At 33.8% G+C, this 22,505-nt stretch overlaps 1 protein-coding gene across 10 annotated transcripts in view; it reads right to left on the bottom strand.

The window, feature by feature from the left end:
- LOC139959999 (somatostatin receptor type 2-like) overlaps positions 1-22,505 on the bottom strand; it is a 147,525-nt gene that overhangs the window by 16,473 nt on the left and 108,547 nt on the right. The window contains exon 1 of one of the 10 annotated variants that reach the window (XM_071957991.1): positions 16,271-16,581. The exons of 8 other annotated variants lie outside the window; for them this stretch is intronic. The gene's annotated coding sequence lies outside the window, so the exon portion shown is untranslated. Of the gene's footprint in view, positions 1-13,988; positions 14,213-16,270; positions 16,582-22,505 lie in introns of those variants that run through there. One more of the 10 variants, XM_071957993.1, reaches the window with a different exon arrangement.

Raw genomic sequence — 22,505 nt, 5'->3', positions numbered from 1 at the left:
TGGAATCATGTCCTTTAAACTGCTGTGAGTGACGTCATATGATTATTCCATTTCGTCTTCTTTTACACCCTCCACATGAAGTAAGACAATACTATTGCTTCTTGAACGAACCCTTAAGTTAAAGTACAGGTTTTGTTCCCAAGCTTGCCCTTGTCCTTCTTATAGATGTACCCACTGTGGGGTTTATATTAGCACTATAAGGTATATTAAGCAAACTTTCAATCCTGTATTCCAAGTGATAGTATGTATTTGTATGCATGTATGAATGTAGTATGTATGTGTGTTATAGTATGTTCTTTCAGAGGTGACAACATCACAATGATATAGACTTAAACTAAATACTATAAGATGACCTTGTCTGTAGAAATGATCAACTAAGTATCAAGAATGTCACAAGCATCACAAATATTAATAAATTAACATGTTGTATTCAATATTTATATTTCTTCTGTGGTCCCCACTTTTGTCGCATTAAACGTTTCCAAACCATGGCAACAGAATTAACCCTGCCCCTCCCCTCCCCATTACCAGTTGAGTTCTAGTTACGGTTTCAATGTCGATTAAACAAAAATAAACATAACGATTCTGAAGTACAGAAAGGATCGATTTTGTTACTTTCTACGTCTGATTTTGGAAACCCCTAAAGTACGCCGACTTATTATTTACTCAAACTGAGTCCCTCTCACACTTGAAAAAAAATGGGAGGAAATTTTCGGTCGGATTGAAAAACGTGTTTACTCGTTACAAATTTGCACGAAGTCCTCGACCGCTTCTATAACCTTAACGGTTCTGCAGGACAAAAATAACCAGCTTTACTGCTTGACAGTTGCTTAATTTGGAAGAATCTTTGTTTTTTCCTCGGCCGCTACATCTGTGGGCCTTAATTGAAATGTTTAAGAAAGAGATGTCACTTTGTCTGTATTCCCTTAATGAAACTGGGCTAAAGTGGAGCATTGTAGAAACAAGGATTTACGTATCAAGAGGCCCTGCACATGTATATAGTCTGTGCTGCAGGATGAACATTACGACGTGGCTGTTGGCACCAATTCCTCAGAGTCAGCCGAAAGGAGGGTTTAAGACTAATTCGTTCGTGTTAGACGTGAACGCATGATATAACTACATTCTTAACGACATTCATTTAGCTTTTTTAGCTTTTCAGCACAAAACCACTGTTTCTAATGATTTTACATGTGGTTCCATTTATCATTGTACGGAAAAGTACTGCGTATAGGTCTGCACACTGACACATGCATTAATGTTCTTCGCTGATAATAGTGTTACCCAATCACAATTCTTGTGAGTAAGAAATATTAACAGAATTTTATATAACCAGGGACCAAACTTATACATAATCTCTGTCTCTCTCTCGCTTTCTCGCTCTCACATTAAGATATACAGAAACAGGCGAAATGTTTCAAGTTTTAAGTAACATCAAAGAATTCACACATAAAAAGATGTGAACTTATTCAGAATGATAGATAATATTCTATGAAAGGAGTAAAATTTCCAACAAAAAAATAAAATATGAAAGAAATAATGGCGTCTCTATAAAGTAGGTCACCCTGTTCATTTTGTAAACGTCTCTAACAGAAGTTAATTCATAGATCCTTTCATAACTTGCTAAATTGTGCAATTATCCATAATTATTACTTATCGGGAATGTTTCGCTCGTAGACGCAATGGACGCTTACTGCGTTCTGTTTTTTAATAAGACAATCTTGCAATGAATGGTAAATGTGGACGTTTTGCAGAGATGAGTAAGGAATATAACAATGATTCTCCCCCCCCCCTCCCCCTCAGGGTGTGACGATCATGGTATCCCTAACCATAAAGTGGATCCGGTCGCGCCGAACTCGTAAATGCGTAAAATGAGTGAATCGCTATAGGAATTATGTTAGATGTTGTTATACTTTTATACCGAACATTGAAGTACCGAACAAAGTTGAATTTACAAAATTCAATTCTATTTTGCATTTCATACAATTAAACACTTTTTCTTAAAGAAAAGGCACCAAAAATAGAGAGTCTGGGCACTAATACCAAAAGAATACCGAAAAGCGACCACAGTACCCATTCTCTGTGTACTACTATGTGTAAAAGATGAAATGTCCTATACATGCAACAATGTGTAGAGAAGTTACAAAATTCCTCTGCATGGTGAAACTGTTACTTAAGGAACTGGTTAGCTGCATGTACAATATTGCAGAAATCATTCATTATTAATTATTTGCCCGTCAGAAGACAACTTTTATTGGAAGGACACTATCATTCTAAAACATCTCTGAAACAATAAGAAACAATGAACGTATGACTGACAGCTTTAAATGCTATGTATGGTCATCAAATATGCTAGCGAGTCAAACAGTTGACACTTGTGCTCAATTCGCATTATTCGTCAGCCATTCTCAAAGTGATTTCCTTCATGGTGATATCTTATTGACTACGGTTGAGGGGTGGGTAGGGGGGGGGGGGTAGTAATGAACTTCGGGTATAAGGTAAATGTGCCTCTGTGACGTAGGAGGGCAAGATTTCTGATTAATGGGGTATATCTTTGTTAGCTGGGGGGGGGGGGGTGAAAGGCCCTATTGGATTTGTAATGACGAAGCTTCCGAAAGCTGCAGTATTTTCAATTTCCAAGCACAAAATTAGAAATATCAGACACAATTAATAACCGTTCCTTTTATTGACTGCTGTTTTTCTTAACAAATCTTTAAGGCGTAAGTCCGCCTTACCAATCCGCCCGCCCCCTCCCCTCGTCGCTCCGCCCCTGTTTCCGGAGTGGGAAACTAGGTCAAAATGGAGTCTGCAAGTCGTTTAACAATGCCTTAAATTATATCATATTTTTTTCTTCAGAATACGTAGGCCTTTTATAACCGATGAATTTCACTTTCTATATATAAGGTCTTATAGAATTGACCTCGATGATGTCTATGCAACAAAATGAATCTATAACACATTGTCCTTTTAAATTTCACATGAATAAGTTTTTTATTTCCTGCAAATTACGTCAATGGGAGGACAAATAGATGAAAGTATACATATAAAGTAAATTATATATATATAAATAATATATATATATATTATATATAATATATATATAATATATAATATATATATATATATAAAGTATATATATATATATATATATATATATATATATATATATATATATATACACATCTATATCCTATACTTTGAATACCTTGCTCCGGAACGAGTCACTTCCGAGTTACAGCTGGATTCGCTATAGACTCCTATAACACATATCTCTATACTTCTCAGCACGTGGATTCTTTCGGTCGATCCAAACAAGGCAAGACAACACAATAACAAGTTTTATCTTACGATTTGCACTCAAAGAGTCGTTTAGTGGATCGGTTTCCCTGTAAGAACCCTTCACACGACCGCCGCGAATGTCATTAGAGTCGCACTTAATCGGATCTAGTATCGAACTTAAAACCTAAAATTCGATTAACAAGGGCCGTAAAGTCATCCCACTTGCGGGGTGGAGGGGCTTTTCACAAAAGCCATATCAGTTCTTGATATAACTCCTCTCTCTATAGCATATGGGAGCGAAACACGATATGATATCACATATACTTTAAAAAGCGGCCGTTCTTCGCTTTGAGAAAAGTAGAACGGTGTCTTAAAAAAAATACGGAAAAGAGTTTAATACGTCAGGTGGATGTATAATATTATATATATACCTTTCCTCAATATCAGTTAAATCTGCCACATGAATATTCATGAAGCGGTATTTCCGGTTGAAAAAATCTATCTTTGGAATAATTGTCAACCGTAAACCCTAATCTTTAAATCATATGTAACACATTCAACAATGAAAAGGACTTTACTTGCATGATATATTTTGTTACGACGTACACATGCCTGTTAACTGAAACTAAAACATGACGGAATTCATTGAACGATTGATCCAACGAAGTAAAACAGGTTTTTACCAGAACGGAGAGGAGATAACAATTTAAGCAATAGCATTTGTTGCTGATAATGCCTCTCGGAAATAGCTCGACTCTTTTTTATATTCCATGTTTAGATAAATATCTTTTCCCTGATTAGACTAAAATTTTGGAAAGTCAGGTCAGGTGAAGTTGAAAAGGTGATCTATAGCATGATGGAAATAACAAGTTCAAAAGTTGAAGTTCTGTATAGTCCAACAAAACAGCTTGATGGTTTCATCAACTATACTGGCTGAATTTAACAAGTCCAACAAGTTTCATTTCTATTTAATCCAACAAAACAACCTTTTCTTTGGTTTTAACGGAAAACCACGCATGCCTTAAAAAAAAAAACTTTCTTTGTCTTAATAACACGGTCTTGTGTTATAAGTACAGTTTAGTCCAACAAAACAACTATTTTGTCTTAATAACACGTCTTGTTTTATACGGTATGTACAGTTTAGTCCAACAAAACAAATATTTTGTCTTCATAACACGTCTTGTGTTATAAGTACAGTTTAGTCCAACAAAACAACTATTTTGTATTAACGGGAGACCAACAACTTACATGTCAACCTACTTACTACAATCAAAATTGTTAAAGAACAGGTTTTACTATTAATAAAACCTTAAATAATAAGAAAGTTAGAGTTTAACTACTGTTTAATAAAATAAAACAATCTTGGGTATTAAACGTGATAACTAGGCACTGTCTTAGCTAAGAAAGCTGACAATTGTCCATCCAGTCCATGGAAACAACATTCTTATTATACCTACACTATATATAATACTCATCTAACATTTATGCAACAATAATGCTTCGCCGTATACACGTCCAACAAAGCCACATTTGTGATTGGGAATTATATGGTAAATAAAAAATAAAACCGTATATGCTGCCAAGGAACAAGAACTTATCCAATTTGAAACTCTATAGTTTAGTCCAATGAAACTTCCTTTAATTCGCGGATATAATCTTTACCTTCTTTTTTTTATCTAATTTGATTAACATTTTCCAGATTTCCATTTTTCAAGAATGTCAGCATTTAAGTTCATCATGAGTTTTCGGTCATTGACTCATTAATTACAGTACATTTTCCTTTAACCTTCTAAATCTGTTCCAGCGACAGAGACAGAGAGAGTGAGAGAAAAAGAAGAATTTTAATAATCTTCAAAATTCAATCTTATTTCTTCGTGCGATCCTTATTTGAATAAATATGTCATCATTTGTGGAGATATTGACAAGAAAGGAAGGAACATTTTGATTATTAATCAGCAGAAAAAAAAATTAAAAATGGAAAAGTGTTAAAAGAGGAAAAAGGAGAAGCGAATAAATAGGCATGCAGACACACAGACTGAGCTGAATATTGTTTAAAGGAGCATTCTGTTGCCTATTAGGTTGATATTCCCTCTATAACAAAATATGCTGAAAATAGTTTGCATCTTTAGAGCACAACTATATCTTCCGTGCAAAGTTTTGCTCCTTTTTAATTTGTGTAGTGTAGCTTACCATTATATTAACCACAAAGTGAGATGCACTTTATAAGGAAGTAACTACTTCAACATCGCAAGAGGTCATTGAGCAAAGAATTTATAATTTCAGGATGGAGTAGAAGTTTTTAAATATATTACTCTATATGGAAATTCCTTTTCACGATCATTAATGATACCCGCATTTTAACCTAGATGGAATCCGTTACACGTTAAAGCTACGTGTTGCTACAATATGTCCAAAGCATGTATAACTTAAAACGTAATTGGTTATCATCAGTCCAGCGATTTTGACTTCCAAGAGAGTTATCAACAGTTGATGAGTTCAGAACAAAAGATTTTGTGTCGCCCTACATTTAATGTAACATATATATCATTTTTTATTTGCAAATACAACCTAATTATCTCTTTCTGTGATGTGATTTCGGTGGACTGTGCATAACTACATGTATTTTCCAGATGGTATCTTCTGTCATAGTTAACGGTAGATTTTAGTACCGCTTAGTTTGTGAAGGATTCATTGCAGGCAATACCTTTAACACCTCCCTTCCAACTTTCCAAGACATTATCATCAGACTTCAGCAATGACATTTATGAGAGTATCATTTATCCTAAGACTTCTGGAATTGAAGATACATAACACATTTATGCTGGTATCCAACGTAGGTGATGTTGAAGATATTGCGGTTTCGAAATCTACTCCAAAGTTTAATTGCTATAAGTAAGATATCACGGGATGACTTAAGGCAGTATTTTCTAGTGCAAACATTCTATAACTAACTCCCTATTGCGGAGATGACATTTTCATCTATTTGCAGGGATAAGATATGATATTTGACATTTTTTGGGTCAAATTTGATGATATTTTGTGAATGCTGTAATAATGCAGAATAAATGATACAATCACGGCAATACAGCTGATATGTATCTATATTTTGTAACGTATGTATGCACAGGGGAATAGAAATGTGTCTTTACAGGAAATCTGTATTTTGATGAAATTGTCAATACAGGGAACCTTGAAGAATCCGCGTATCCCAAATCTATCTATTGTCAAGGATAAATCAACAAGGAGATTATAATAAAAAAAGTAAAGCTTTTGGAATACCCATTAAGAAACATGATATGTTACCTAAAAATCTAAGACAAAGCCGTGAGATTAATAGAACGCAGAGGAAATACATGTAGTTAAAGGTGGAGGAGGTGGGGGGGGGGGGGAATTCTCAGTTTAAGAAAATGAATGTGCTTAAATGTGCGGTCACTGTATATCAATGAATCCGATATACAAGATACATTTGAGTATTATTGCAAAGATAAACCCTTCTATGCAATTTTCGCCTGATTGGACTGTGAACCTAACGTATTATAATATTACATCGAAACCACATACGCAAGTTGTTGCTTATTAACTCATGCCCATAATTAATGCATTATTCGAGAATGTTATGGGAGGGAGCTTTCGTTAGCCAAAAAATTGAACATGGCCTGGTCTATATCAGCAATATATAACAATTCCCATATTTAATAAGGGTAGACATAAAGTAATATTTAAAAAAAATGTGCGAAATTTTTCATGGAACTTTGAATCCTACTTGAGAAGCGAAAATGTCATTTTCAAGGGTATGTACTTATAAAGACGGGTATGCATTTTACGCTGATATGCCACAGGAAGTTGCGAGGAGCTAAAACTCATATACGCTTATATTTGATTATCGTTTTATTTATCGTTCAATTTAATTTTTTGCTTCCAAGAAAATCAAAAACAGAAGAGAAAGAGAAATAAAGAAACGTGTTGTTAGACCAGAAATACGTAATAGAGACTGTAAACTGATATACGTCGTTGATACGTCACCTCGAGATAATATATCTCAACCACCGTCAGGCTCTGGACTTTGGACTAATATCATATCACATCTCTGAAGATGATATAATTAACACCGATAGCCGCTTAAATGTTTGAGAGTGACACATACTAAAAAGAAATGAAAAAACTTGAAACGTGATAAGATTATGAATAAAATACTGAGGAGCGGGTGTATGTATGTCTTTCAATAAATACAGACTAAGCATTCAAAAAGGGGGGGGGGGTGCAAATATAATATCAATACAATATTGTTAAAAAGACCCGGAAGAACTTAACCACCTGCAGAAGTTTGCACAGAACACGAAACAAATTGTGCGGTAATTCTCTGGATTTGCACAGATAAGTTTTTTTGGGGGGGGGGGGTGGGGAGGGGGAGATTTGCGGGGGGGGGGGGTAAGATTGCCACATTCATATAAGATAGCGCTGCATACCATATGACCAAATCTTTAACGATCTCTAAACGTATGAAACTGGCAGATATAAGACATATGGCAATGCAAAATATGCAAACTGTTAGAAATATGCAAAATATAGTTGAAGGGCAACCGCAAGATGACTCGGAGGAAAAGGATATAATAATAAAATTTCAATTCGTACGTCTATATATTTCTTTCTAGGAGGAGTAAATTAGAAGCATGACACGTCCATAAAGATTATGTACACTAAAAAACCTTTTTACCTGTGTGATGTTATGAAAACTGCGAGGACAAGGGTTATACAAAAGCACTATAGGATATCGTTCAAATCTATATAGAAAACACAGGACTATCATTCAAGTCTTAGCTAAAACAGTTAACATTAGGCTTACTACTGTGTAACCTATAGTGTCGGTGGTCTTATCTAACCGTATGTAACCGAATGTCTATACAAACTTGTTTCAACTCATGTAACTAACAAGTATATAGCACACTCAATTAAAGTTTTACTTCACAAATTATCAAGAAAGTAACATTTGATCTATACTATTATATAAACTAAATACGTTTTACGGCTTCATGTAAATAAATGAAAACATCTTGTTTCAACCCATGTACCTATACTATAACCAGAATAGTTAATATTTTTTATTATAATTATTTAAATGTTGCAGAGAATGCATATATGGCTGGGCTCAAGATTAATAAATTCTTGCATATCTGTTACACCTCTAAAATTTGGTGACAAATTGAGTACATGTCTATATTGCCTCAATTAAGAATGAAAAAAAGTTTCCCGATGTTTTGAGAAAGACACACATTAGACCACGCTCAAGAATAGACTTAAAGTAACAGAACTATTAAACAAATTTAAAGTTATCTATACTATAGCAATTTAAAAGTTCGTTGCAACACTGGTAAAAAAAAAAAACCTTAACAAGTTAGGAAACATTCAAATCAGTTTTCGTTGACGATGTCCAGATAACATCACATGTAATGTAAAGTGTGCTGATGTTTGCTACAATTCCATATATACATGAATGTTCAAACAGAGCATAATCTGTTTCTTTTGTCCATCAACCTTGCATAAAAATTAAAACGAAAACTTCGTAAAGAGTTTGTAAATGACAAAGAAAAGATACATCAAAAACTTGCTTGGAAGTGATTGGCATAATAAAAATAAGTGAATATTTAATGACTTTGTCAGAGTGACACAACTACAGATTTAACCCCTGTTTCTATGCATGGAATTAAGAATTCTTTGGGTGGCAGACCTCCCCCCCCGCCCCACCCCACCCCCTTGCATGCTTCATTTAACTTTATAACTATACTTCACATCACGTATACATGTCAATAAAACCTGTCTGATACAATGACAACCCTCGTGATGCAGACGCCGCATTCATCTAAATGATATGGATTTAGTTTTGAAAGCAAAACTATTAAAAATCGCAATTTTTCATTTTTTTTCAACAGGATCTGTCCATATAGATTTCATTCAATTATCATATAAGTTATTAGCTGATATACATGTTATTGTGTAACTTAATCCTGGATTCATGTGATTGCATTAGAGAAACTTTTCAGCCTGTCTAACCATATGTCAATAACCCGAAAATGAGAAGTTATGAATTTAAGTTGTCACTGCGCAGCTTTTAGTGTATTTATTTATTTATTGTAACTGCGCAACTGACAAGCAATGTTTGAGTTTGATTGCTGTAGCTCGAATCATAACAAAGTAGTTTTCAAATATGATTGACACTAATCAGAATAAGTGGTTTGTTTTTCTTGCCATTTCTGTTAGTCCGTTTGTCCGTTTTAATTTTGTTGATTTTTGATAAAGACTACATTAATTTCTCAAAAACGTGTATACTTTTGTTACGTTAATATTCCACGTTATCCTACAACGTACGCTGATATCAAAACAGAGACATAAAAAAATGTGGATTAATTGAAATGAAACTCGAGCAATTAAACCGATGAGTTTCATTTTAATGAGATTAGAAAACGGAACAAATCTTTAAGTTATACGTAAATTGCTGCTTGTTTTCACATTGACAAAAGAGAAAAAAAATACATAAGCGTAACAGGTTGTATACATAAGGACTGGTAACAGACTGCTCGGTATTGATTTAGGTCAACTTACCAAAGCAAACTAAAATAGAAACAGAATATCATCGACATTAAAAGATCCGTTGATATTGACAAGCGTTTTGGTTTTGTTTGTTTTGAAAGGTACGATCTGAACTCGTGTGTAAAAGGTTGCAAATATACACAAAAATAAGGTGTACACACAAAAGAGATCCAATATATATATATATAAATATATATATATATATATAAATATATATATATATATATATATATATATATATATATATATATATATATATATATATATATATATATATATATAAGAATAAGAGAGGAAGCGATTTATATATACATGCTGCAATATCGTCAATATTGTTTTTCTTTTTGACCATAAAAATATTAAGTCGAAAACCTAGGTACATTGAGTATTCTTAAGATATTCCAAAAGTAATAATTTTATTTGCTAACTGCTAAAAGTTCAGAAGAGTCATAAGACCAAGGTTTACGTCAACGACAGATAATAACATATTTGTCCTTGTTTTTAATATTAATTTGATCTAATGTACAATATGAGTGTTTGTTAGATTATGTGATCGGTAGTCGTGGTGTTATTGTATGTAAATTGAAGTATACCAAGTAAATGTTTTTATTTTCATAATTTTCAACTGACTATCAAATTCCGACCAAAGCTACTGCGATGTGTCACAACCGAGAAATCTGGAGATATAATATATATCACACGATGGAAAGGAAACACATAGGACACGGAATATATATCACACGATGGAAAGGAAACGCATAGGACAGACACGGAATATATATCACACGATGGAATGGAACACATAGGACACGGAATATATATCACACGATGGAAAGGAAACACATAGGACACGGAATATATATCACACGATGGAAAGGAAACGCATAGGACAGACACGGAATATATATCACACGATGGAAAGGAAACACATAGGACAGACACGGAATATATATCACACGATGGAAAGGAAACGCATAGGACACGGAATATATATCACACGATGGAATGGAACACATAGGACAGACACTGAATATATATCACACGATGGAAAGGAAACACATAGGACAGACACGGAATATATATCACACGATGGAAAGGAAACGCATAGGACAGACACGGAATATATATCACACGATGGAAAGGAAACGCATAGGACAGACACGGAATATATATCACACGATGGAAAGGAAACACATAGGACAGACACGGAGTATATATCACACGATGGAACGGAAACGCATAGGACAGACACGGAATATATATCACACGATGGAAAGGAAACACATAGGACAGACACGGAATATATATCACACGATGGAAAGGAAACACATAGGACAGACACGGAATATATATCACACGATGGAAAGGTAACACATAGGACACGGAATATATATCAAACGATGGAAAGGAAACACATAGGACACGGAATATATATCACATGATGGAATGGAACACATAGGACAGACACGCAATATATATCACACGATGGAACGGAAACGCATAGGACAGACACGGAATGTATAGCACACGATGGAAAGGAAACACATAGGACAGACATGGAATACATATCACACGATGGCCATGGAGGTTCTAAACACTATTTTGTGACAGCACTGAAATAGTTTTAGCAAAGCTCTATTTGCCATAAAAATAAAATAATAGCAAAGAAATCAAGTTATATAAGGCTATTAATTACGCGTATATAGTTTAGTACGACTTACAACGCAAGCCAGTAAATTTTCTTCACTGCTTCCTCTGAGTTTCCCTATAACGAGCTTGTCGATTATATCACGTATATATATAGTGTTGAGGTAAATCAAAATAAAAATTGTCTGCAGTGATCAACTCTGGTATTGTAAATGACACAGATATCGTCATACCAAGATAGGAAATGTCACTTTTACCAGATACCTCTTTGAAGGTTACAAAATGTATAACTGACAACAATACTGAACAAAATTAAATTGGGTTTTGGGTCCCTTTAAGAGGATGTTAATTCTAGGCTAATGGGGCTATCTCCGTCTTTATTTGTTTTATCTTCCTTGCTATAGCTAGAAAGTGATCATTTCCAAGTCGAAATCATGTAAATGTCAATCTCCTTTAATAATAGAAGAAAATCAGTCAGTGTTCGTCCTTGGTATTTGAGATGAATGCACGAAACTATATCAAGGTCTTGTCAATAATTGGCTAATCTGACAGATTTAAGGTCGAAAAGCCTTGCAATTGCTACAACGAACAGTATCAAAGAAGGTTATTTATGTCTTTTCTTATATCTTGTCACGTTTGTAACGGAGAGGCAGGGATGTTCTCGTTTTTCTTGCTCATTTTCCCTTTTCTTTTTTTGTTGGTGTATTTTCAATGCTCGCTAGAAAATATCGCGATAATTTTGTTTCCGTATGAAGACGACACATGTTTATTAGGCCTATTTTTCTGCTCCAATCCTATACATTATGTGGCCTAAACTTTGCACAGGCTCTTAAATTTAAGATTCTTTAAACAAAGAAAAGAAAAAAAAAAGAACAATGCAATTCGGTAATTGTTACCTTATGGATATTTGTTACCCTCAGTTTTTTTTTTATCATTTTCTATTGTTCAACTGTGTACACATTTTGCCTCAAAACCATTCTTCCATGTGCATTGAGTGCAAATAAAGTCAACGACCAGAAAACGTACTATGTTAATTAAAAGTAATCTGTGACGTTATCGAACTGGGTGATTATCAGAGATTACACAACACGTGTTATTGCGCAACACCACTTTCATTTATGGACATTAAAATAGTAAAACCAAATTTCCGAACGAATTGCAATGGGGATTAAACCATTAAGGGTTAAAAGACCTGACACCAAAAGTTGCCCCCCAAGAGGTAATATTTGAAGTAATTGGAAGTACGATTTCTTATAACTATATCGCAAAGTAACAACTAAATTACTGCCTAGTTCCGTCGATGATACGATTGTGTAGAATAATTCGTAACGTTATCGGAATGAGTTGTTATCAGAGAATTAAACATGCACGAATGACAATGAAAAGTTCAAAATATGGCCTGTTGGTATAAATATCCAACTGGAGAAACTTGCGGAGAAACCACCAACCACAATAAATAAATGTGTTTCAATAATTTGAGAGCAAATCATTTCATACTGATTATGGTCATAGATTTCCATTCGAGTTCAATCTGATGCTATGAAATAAATCACTGGATAATTTATATATATAAATATATATATATATATATATACATATATATATATATATATATATATATATATATATATATATATATATATATATATATATATATATATGGTCAGGCATGTCAATCATGATGCATAGGAACGTGTGTTTAGTAATTTCTGTTTGTGAGTCCTCATATATATATATATATATATATATATATATATATATATATATATATATATATATATATATATATATATATACATATATATATATATATATATATATATATATATATATATATATATACATATATATATATATATATATATATATATATATATATATATATACATATATATATATATATATATATATATATATATATATATATATATATATATATATGGTCAGGCATGTCAATCATGATGCATAGGAACGTGTGTTTAGTAATTTCTGTTTGTGAGTCCTTATATATATATATATATATATATATATATATATATATATATAATATGTTATATATATATATATTTATATATATATATATATATAATATGTTATATATATATATATATATATATATATATATATATATATATATATATAATATGTTATATATATATATATATATATATATATATATATATATATATAATATGTTATATATATATATATATATATTTATATATATATATATATATATATATATATATATATAAATATATATATATATATATATATATATATATATATATATAAGGACTCACAAACAGAAATTACTAAACACACGTTCCTATGCATCATGATTGACATGCCTGACCATGAGACTGGGCTAAATAATTCGCCAATCATTTCGTCCACATATTGACAGAAAGTGGCTGACACTTTACTGCAAACACGCTTAAAAATCTGCAATTTGAACCATCTTTACAAGATATACTTACCAGTCAAAAATATAGGGACAGTTGTTTAGACTCCTAACCAGTCATTTTTTTGAAACAGCCTTTGAGTAATGAATTCGTCTGTTCGGTAATTTCACCACAGTAGCGTCTTCTGACAGGTCTAACATGTGTTACATTGTTATAACACAATTGAACAGTTTACACTGGTTAACGGTTGTCTCTTATTAGTACAAACTGATCAAGCCATGTACAATGGGTGCACAGTAGCGTCTACTGACAGGTTTAACATATGTTACGTTGTTATAACACACTTGAACAGTTTACACTGGTTAACGGTTGTCTCTTATTAGTACAAACTCATCAAGCCATGTACACATTAGGTGGAAAAAAAAATTCTTATAGACCGTGTGTGTGGTGAACGGTGACCTTCAACGACCGTACTGCCATAGATATTGTACAGATGTTATACAAACTCTGAGTAAAGCTGAAATATCTCATCCATCCATCATGGAAATTATACATAAAAAGTCGTCGTTTCGGTTATTGACGAAAATGAGAAAAAGAAAAAAAGAAAACAAAAACCTAGAAGAATTGGCGCTTCAAAGTACAATTGATGGTTCACTTTGTTCAGCGCCATTAACCGTGGTGGGCTCGATTGATGATACATCAATAATGTAATTCTAAAATACGTTCTAATATCTTCAGTAGATATATATGATCAAATATTAAAGTATACATGTTGAAGGGGCATTTTCTTCTTTACAGAATTCTCAAACTAATTGGATACAAGGTACCATCGCAGTTAAAATATTAATCATTTTGAATATTACATCGGCGTTCGCAATTGAAAATGTAATTTAGGATTATTTTTTTGTTAAAGTTCATAGGCAAAATTGAGATGCATCGAATTAAAGTACATAGTCATTCCCAAGTTGCTTCCCCCGACCCCCCCCCCCCCTCACCCTCCTTCAACACACTAGTTTTCGTCACGTTACGAAAATAACGATCGTTTTGGACGTTTTCAGGTTTAATTATTCTCTCGCCCAAAAATATGCATTTTGATATGATGATTTTTATGCAAAGTTTGTTAATAATTTGCCCCTCCCCCCTCCTCTCTCTGTCTGTTTCTCGACTTTCTCCAGGGTTTACGCGTGTCCTGAGGAATTAATACAACACATTACGTACAATACATAGTTTGCACACAAGTGCATACTTCTGATAGTTTGTTTTTACATATACACCAATATCGTGATTGGCCTCAATTTATCACCTTACATCACAAAAGTCCCTGAAAAATACCAACACATTTTTTTGACAACTACAAAAGTGTTTCCATGCACTTGATTGGAACAAAATGAAGCGGACATTAAATATAACGTAACGCACTGTCGCTCCCCTACCTCTCCCATCTACAAGTATAACACTGCATACAATGTTACCGCTGGTATATGCGCGCACGAATTCCACGAGTGAGGCTTGAAAACTTGGAGCAATGCGTTACTTTTAAACACAATTATATACATATCAGTACGACAGTTTCAAAGAATAGGTCCCTGCATGGGCCTATATAGCCAACATTTCGTGAACGAATAGGGTATGAGATGGTTTTTTTTTTATCATAATCTCACAAACTTTAAACTATGAGTTAAGTTGGAAGACTTTCCTATGAGGTGAAATATTAACGTAACGTTCGCACCTAACATTGCATTGGTCAGGAAAGGGTTCGTATAATCGTCTCCGATCCTTTCAGTGCAATTGCTTTTATTCGAGATAAAACAATTCACATCACTTATATATCGTTTTCTCGCTACAGTATCCACTCTTGTTATTTCTCGTTATCGTCAAAGATATCAAAACTGCCTCAAGGACTCCAAAGTTTATGGTATGGCAATCATGGACGATTTCGAGAAAAATAATTGCAAGATATTCAAACTATGCAAATTCTATACGCTATGCGTTATATCTTAGTTCACTTTTCAGGAGAAATCAAATATATAAATTCTTTGTAGACCAAAAAAACTGGACTATAATTTTTTATTTTTTTTGGTGGTTTACTTTTACATCTTCAGAGAGTGTCCCAGAATGAGTTACTATATATGCCTTAAAATCTGTCGGATTGCTAAGAACAAACAAGAATTAGGTTTAGTTATAAGATTGACGACCAGTGTAAGTTTTAACTTTTACGATTAATATATATATAAATATATATTGTTTATATAAGTGAAAAGAACCTATCTATAATCGTGAATGGAAAGCCTGTAACCATCAGAACCTATACTTTCACGAGGTTACTTTGAATGGAATATGAAAATACAAATACTTACTTCGTAACCAATGAATCACTGGACCAAAATAAAATGAAATAACATCGCTTAGAACAATTCACCAAATCCAATGAAAACCATCACATTTAGATGTACACACATATATAGAGGCGAGATTGATGCCAATGCAAATATGTTTCAAAAATTCGCTATGTATAGAGAAACCCAACTGCATGCGCAGGAAGTAAAAGCCATAACTGACATTAGGTATACATACATATATATATATATATATACATATAAATATATATATATACATAAATATGTATATATAGATATGAAGGCAATCACGCATGTATATGTTCGATGCTAAACGGTCGAAGACCATTAACGAAGTGAGTTCAGTGTCAACCTTGTGCCAATGAGAAGCCGTGAATGTTTGTCAAGCCTGTCTAACTATAGGTTCTTCCCGCGTGTTGTGAAAGAATAGAGAGAAAAAAAAGAAGTAACCGAGCATATCTTTTCGTATTTACACCAAGCAGTAATGAAGACGCATATATATACACGTAGCTTTTGGAGTCGTTTTGGTTGTGTATAGACAGTCAAGGCGTAACCTTCTTTTTTTTCAAATTAATTATCGGGTGGTGAGAACACATGTCCTTGACAATATAATGAAGAAACGTTAGGGAAGTATATAAAAGGAAAAGGAGAGCAAATTTCCATTACAAATTCGTATAAGCGGTATGTTTCTAGACGGTATGTTTCTAGACGCATGAAGGCAACCATAAAAATAAAAAAAATAAGGAGAGAATAGGAAAAGAACTTGATCAACTGCTGGTAAAAAAAAAAAGAAATCGGTCTAATCGAATTGTTTTCGTCAAGAATTTCTCATGCGTAGAATGTAGTTATTTCGCAGGGGAATATTTATTAGGTGGTAATTTCCATACACCGGTAGTGGAAGTTGAAAAGTATATGTGATCGCATGTATACAGCGTATACCGATAGCTTTTACAGGCAACTGTTTACGGTGAAAAGCATATTGGGGTTGGGTGCGTGGGCGAAAGGTCTGGGGTTTAAAATAACTTAATACGTGGATTGAATTACTTATATAGCGCATCCGCGTTTAAGCGTATAAAGCGTACGAAGTTAAACTACATTTAGAGGGGGACATTTCCCCAGTATATAAAGTACGGTACCGCAACAGATGATTTAATATCCCATATAAACAAGCCTGCGTATGCCTGCGAACGATAATTAAATAATAATGAATATTTCTTGATGATGGCTTTTAAGTGTTGTACACGAGTAATCGACTGAAAAATATAAATTTTATTAACGTCAATTAATGATCAACGTGGCCGCTGATTTTTACACGATAGAACGCATTTTGTAAGTGCAGTGTTTGTTAATTGCATTTTACTCCAGTATTGTATTCTCATTATTGGTGATCAACAGTGTAATATTAGATAATTGTACCTGACAAACAAAAATCTGCATAAACATGGAATAAAATAGGCATTACTATAAGGAACGTAAAGAACGATTTGGGAACCAATTATTACTCTGTAGGATAAATAATTGATCTAGTGTTTGGCTTGAGGGGAGCGGGGAGTGGGGATTAGGGGAGGGGGGAGGGGACAGGGGGGGCATGTGAGAGGGGAGGTCCATAATCATATATATATATATATATATATATAGATATATATTTATATAGTTGGAAAGCATATACACTATCTACAAAAATTGTCTATATTAAGTCATAGATATGAAGTAAACCAAATCACTCACCGCAAAACGAGAAACTAAATAGCAAATCTATTTTCGTTAATTTTAAATGTAATTAGGTTAAGAAGTATCAGAAAAAAATCTTTAAATGATCAATTGCTTTTATATATGTTGGATCGTCATCATCGTCAACATCATCATCAATATCGTCACCGTCATAATAATCACCTAACCATTATCACCTTCACCATCATCTTCATATTATGTATGTATGTTTGTAAATATATATATATATATATATATATATATATATATATATATATATGTATATTATATATATATATATACATGCAAAAAGAAGCGTGGGTGCTATAAATACAGAATGTGTAACTTACCGAAATTTGTCGCCTATTGCAAGTTGTCTTTCAAGTTACATGTGGCGTGATTAGATTTGTAGATACTGGCTTTTTTTCCTCTTTTCTTTTTGCCTTGAAAAATTCAGACATGTCACAATGGGAAATCCATGAGTGAAATCATCTCGTAATATTCCTGATACGTCTTTGACATTTTTTTGCCAAATTTCTGAAGACTTTACCGAACAGAAAACAAAAAGGGAAACTCGCTCGTGGCCAAAATTGGTTGGTTTTACTTGACAAGTTGACAATACGCTAGGCGTTTTCATGTAAAAAGAAACAGAAAACTTCAACATTTATTAGGGGAGAGTCTGTTTACATTTCTTGTTCCTAATATAGGAATCGTTATTGCATTTACAATGTAAGAGAGATAATTACATGTCGGAAACAAGACTGGTTGTTTGCCAGTGAGATGGTAGAAAGAAAAAAAAAACAACTTGATAGATATGAAAAAACAAAACGGAAAACAAGTGTTATAGACATGCCTTACTATATAGGCTGTATTAAACATGTGCAAGATTCATGAAGTATGTTATTAGATATCTGTTGGTGCATTTTCTGTGTCCTGAAAGTTTTATCACTTCTAATAATGCTGGAATGATTTTTTTGTGATATCCAAGTATTGCAAATTGCTTTGGGGTTTTAGAAATAAATTGATCTGTTTACAATCTGTTAACAACACTTTGACTGCAAATCTCATGCGAATTATATTGTTACGACAAGTACAATAATTGACTCCTGCAGTGTTACGAAAGAAAACCATAGCGTAACTCCAATTACATACCATGTCCAAAATTTGGTGACTCCATCCATGACTTTTGTTTACTTTTAATGTTAAATTATTTCATCCAGAAAATGATTGATACCGTCTTCCAGAAGATTCTTCTAAGCGTGATGCGAAACACAAAAAAAAAAAAATAATAATAATAATAATCTCAAAGTTTCTACCAAGTTTCTACCCGAGAAATGTCTTACGTTAATGACAAAGTCTTATGTAGGGAACAATCAATCATTTGAGAATTCATACACCCGTAGTGAAGTAACTTCACATATAGCCCTGGTTTAATTTAAACAAAAAGAAAATTTGTGATATTGATAATTTCTGTATATTACATTCGTATTGTAAAATACTTAACCACCACCCCCAGCCTTGAAACGAAAACTTCAGTCTATGCCTCAAATGTTTAGGCATACCGCGACTATCATGCAATTGTGCCCAAAGGGGATACAATTCGATCGCGCCAATGATTCGTGAGCAGGCGAGATCGTCTCAATATAGTTATCAAATATTTAGTCGATTTCATGATTGATCAAAAGCTTTACCTTTAATTTTGCACGTTCGTCCTATATATATATTTTTTTCCCCATTTTATTGCTTTCAGAACTCACATTTTACCTTAGTAAATCAAAATTTGACAAAAGCAGATTAATGTTTGTATATATGCGAAATGATTTTAGCGTATATGTGCGATTCTAATATGGTTTCTGTTTCTTTCATTGCTTCTTGACAACTTGATTATTGATAAATGAAGTATGAAGGAGAGTAGCGTTGACTTTGACAAAATATTCACGAATCCAATGCCGAGACATAGTGTCAAGTGGATGGGTAACCAATGTACTGAAAATTGTTCGTCAAACAACATTTCACCAATCCTCCTCTGAGAATAGAAATAAGCAACTAAAACAGTAAAACCGTTTGTCCATGGCAAACCCATATAAGATTACTTATGAAGGTTATCAGTGGTATATCGAAAATTAGTGAAAAGAGCTGAAGAGGCCCACGAGACCACCCCTCCGACCCCCAAAGAAATGTAATAATCATTATAATAATGATAATACAGAAACAGCGCGCATAAGAAAAACAGCAAGGAATGTCTGCGCGCGAAACATGTTTTACCAAACGTTTGCTTGCAGCTAAGTTTTAGTGCAAAAAAACCCTTTGAGAATTGGACCCCCTCCCCCTCCCCTCCTCCCTTCTTAGATCTTCCCCTGGTTACTTTCATACCTATCACAGCTACGACAATTTTACTCACACATCTCAAAACCATAACCGTGTCCCCCTACCGTGCTGTGAGGGTTACATATAACTGCCTTTTTCAATATCACTTTTTGTATCACGTGCTAAAAGGGTTTAAAAAAAAACCCGATAAAAGTGTAAGTTCTTTAAATGCGGACTATGTTGTAGCGAGCAGGGGTGTTTGACTATAGAACGCTGAAATCTTCACTTCTGGATGTACAATGTACATATATAACGTATTAAGTATAAATGAGCTACGCAGGCAACTAACCAAATAATGAATCGGGTTATTCGGGTATCCTAAGATCCTTCACAATGTCATGTCCAAGGTTGAGAAAAGTTATCAGGAAAGATGTTCAGTTATACAAAGTCGACAACATTACCGACTCCTCACTGCAGAACTGATTTTAATTGACCTTTTCATGTTCTTCGTTTATTCCAGACCATTAAGCACAAATTGCTAGAAGATGAATTGCTATATGCACCTCTATAAACGACAATAAAGGCGGAAAAAGTACAGACCATAGGCTAAAGAGTGATGTTGAAGAGAGGACATCATGAACTAGTGAACTTCTCCATATAGTGACATTCAGATTTACAAATAGTGATATCCTCACGTTCGAGAGGTTTATTCCTTAAGTTCAAGCGTGATTTTTGCTATAAGGATAGTATAATTTTATAGACCTCATGTGAAAAGTACAATGACATTGGCATACTGTATATCCCATTTGGACACTGTCCAACTCACGAACATCATGAACCGAAGTCGTTAACTTGATAACTTCTTGTCAACAACAAACTGTGGTGTTTGGTGCGTTGGTGTATTTATGTTCTGATCTGGTCTTGTTTATTTTCTAATAATAATAATAAGCAGTTATTTTTACGACGCTTTAAGCGACCACAAATGCTGGAGAAACCCTACAAGGGCTTATTGGATTGCAACTTACACGTCGGGTGGCTTCCAATTCAACCGTTTTAACTCAAATTTGGAATCTTTTAAATTTAGAATGTCATTTCAGATTGCAAAACCGTAGATTGCTCTTGGATAAAAAATATAAAAAACACCACCTTACTATGACCCGGCTGGGTATCGAACCCGGAACCCCCCGATGGATAAGCCTCATTGTGTCAAATGCCACCGCCTTTATCCAATCGGCCACATCACCGACGGATTGTTTGTATACCTACAGTTCAGTTCAGTTTTTTTCCCATTCGTGTGCAACAACGAGGATAAAACAAGTACATGAATAAATAAACAAATGGAGGAAAGCTGAAGAGGCCAGATGCTTAATACAGGCAACTTCACTTTACAGAATTGGTTACAAATTATTTAAGAAAAGCAATAAAACAAAGAGGAATAAAAAAAGTCAGAAGAATACATGAAAAGAAACGAAGGCAAAAGAAAAGATTACAGGAAAGTCAACAAAGTAACAATTTTGTGTGTGCAGAAAACAGTGTAATCACACGGTATTTTAATACACTGCTTTCGGGGAAAATTTGCCTTTGGTGCCCTAAAATTATGCCATTAAATAGCACCCTTTACTGGCGGAAACCACCAAGGGGCCCCATTAAGTCAAGTCACAAATTAATGGTTTATCAATGATTGCCCCCAAAATATGCTAGAGAGTTAGATAAATGGTCACCCATCCTCAAATTTCAACAAATATTGTACACGTCACTGTAAAAGCAGTTATCAACACTCAATCGAATTTTCATGGCTTTAAAAGTTAAGACTGGTAAAGGTGAGTACCCGTTAATCAGTTAAAACTGATGTGTGTTATCATTTCTTTACATGTGTTACATTTATGACTAGTTGCTAAAGAGAAGGACTTACAAACAGAAAAAAAATACTAAACACACAATCATCTCCATAATGATTGATTGAACTAACCAGACTACTCTAAATGTTTCGCCAATAATTTCGTCCACAATTTAGCAGAAAGTGGCTAACTCTTTACTGAAAAAACGCTTCAAATCTGCAATTTGAACCACCTTTACAAGGAACACTTACCAGTGCAGTGACAGTTGAATAGACTCCTAACCAGTCATTTTATGAAACAGCCCTGAGTAATGAATTCGCCTGTTAGGTAATTTTTCCATAGAAACGTCTGCAGACAAGTCTAAAATGTGTTACGGTGTT

The sequence above is a fragment of the Apostichopus japonicus genome, chromosome 19, assembly GCF_037975245.1.
Source record: "Apostichopus japonicus isolate 1M-3 chromosome 19, ASM3797524v1, whole genome shotgun sequence".
NCBI classification, from domain to species: Eukaryota; Metazoa; Echinodermata; class Holothuroidea; order Aspidochirotida; family Stichopodidae; genus Apostichopus; species Apostichopus japonicus.
Note: the sequence above shows the minus strand (reverse complement) of the source record. Positions and strands in the feature narration are given on the sequence as shown.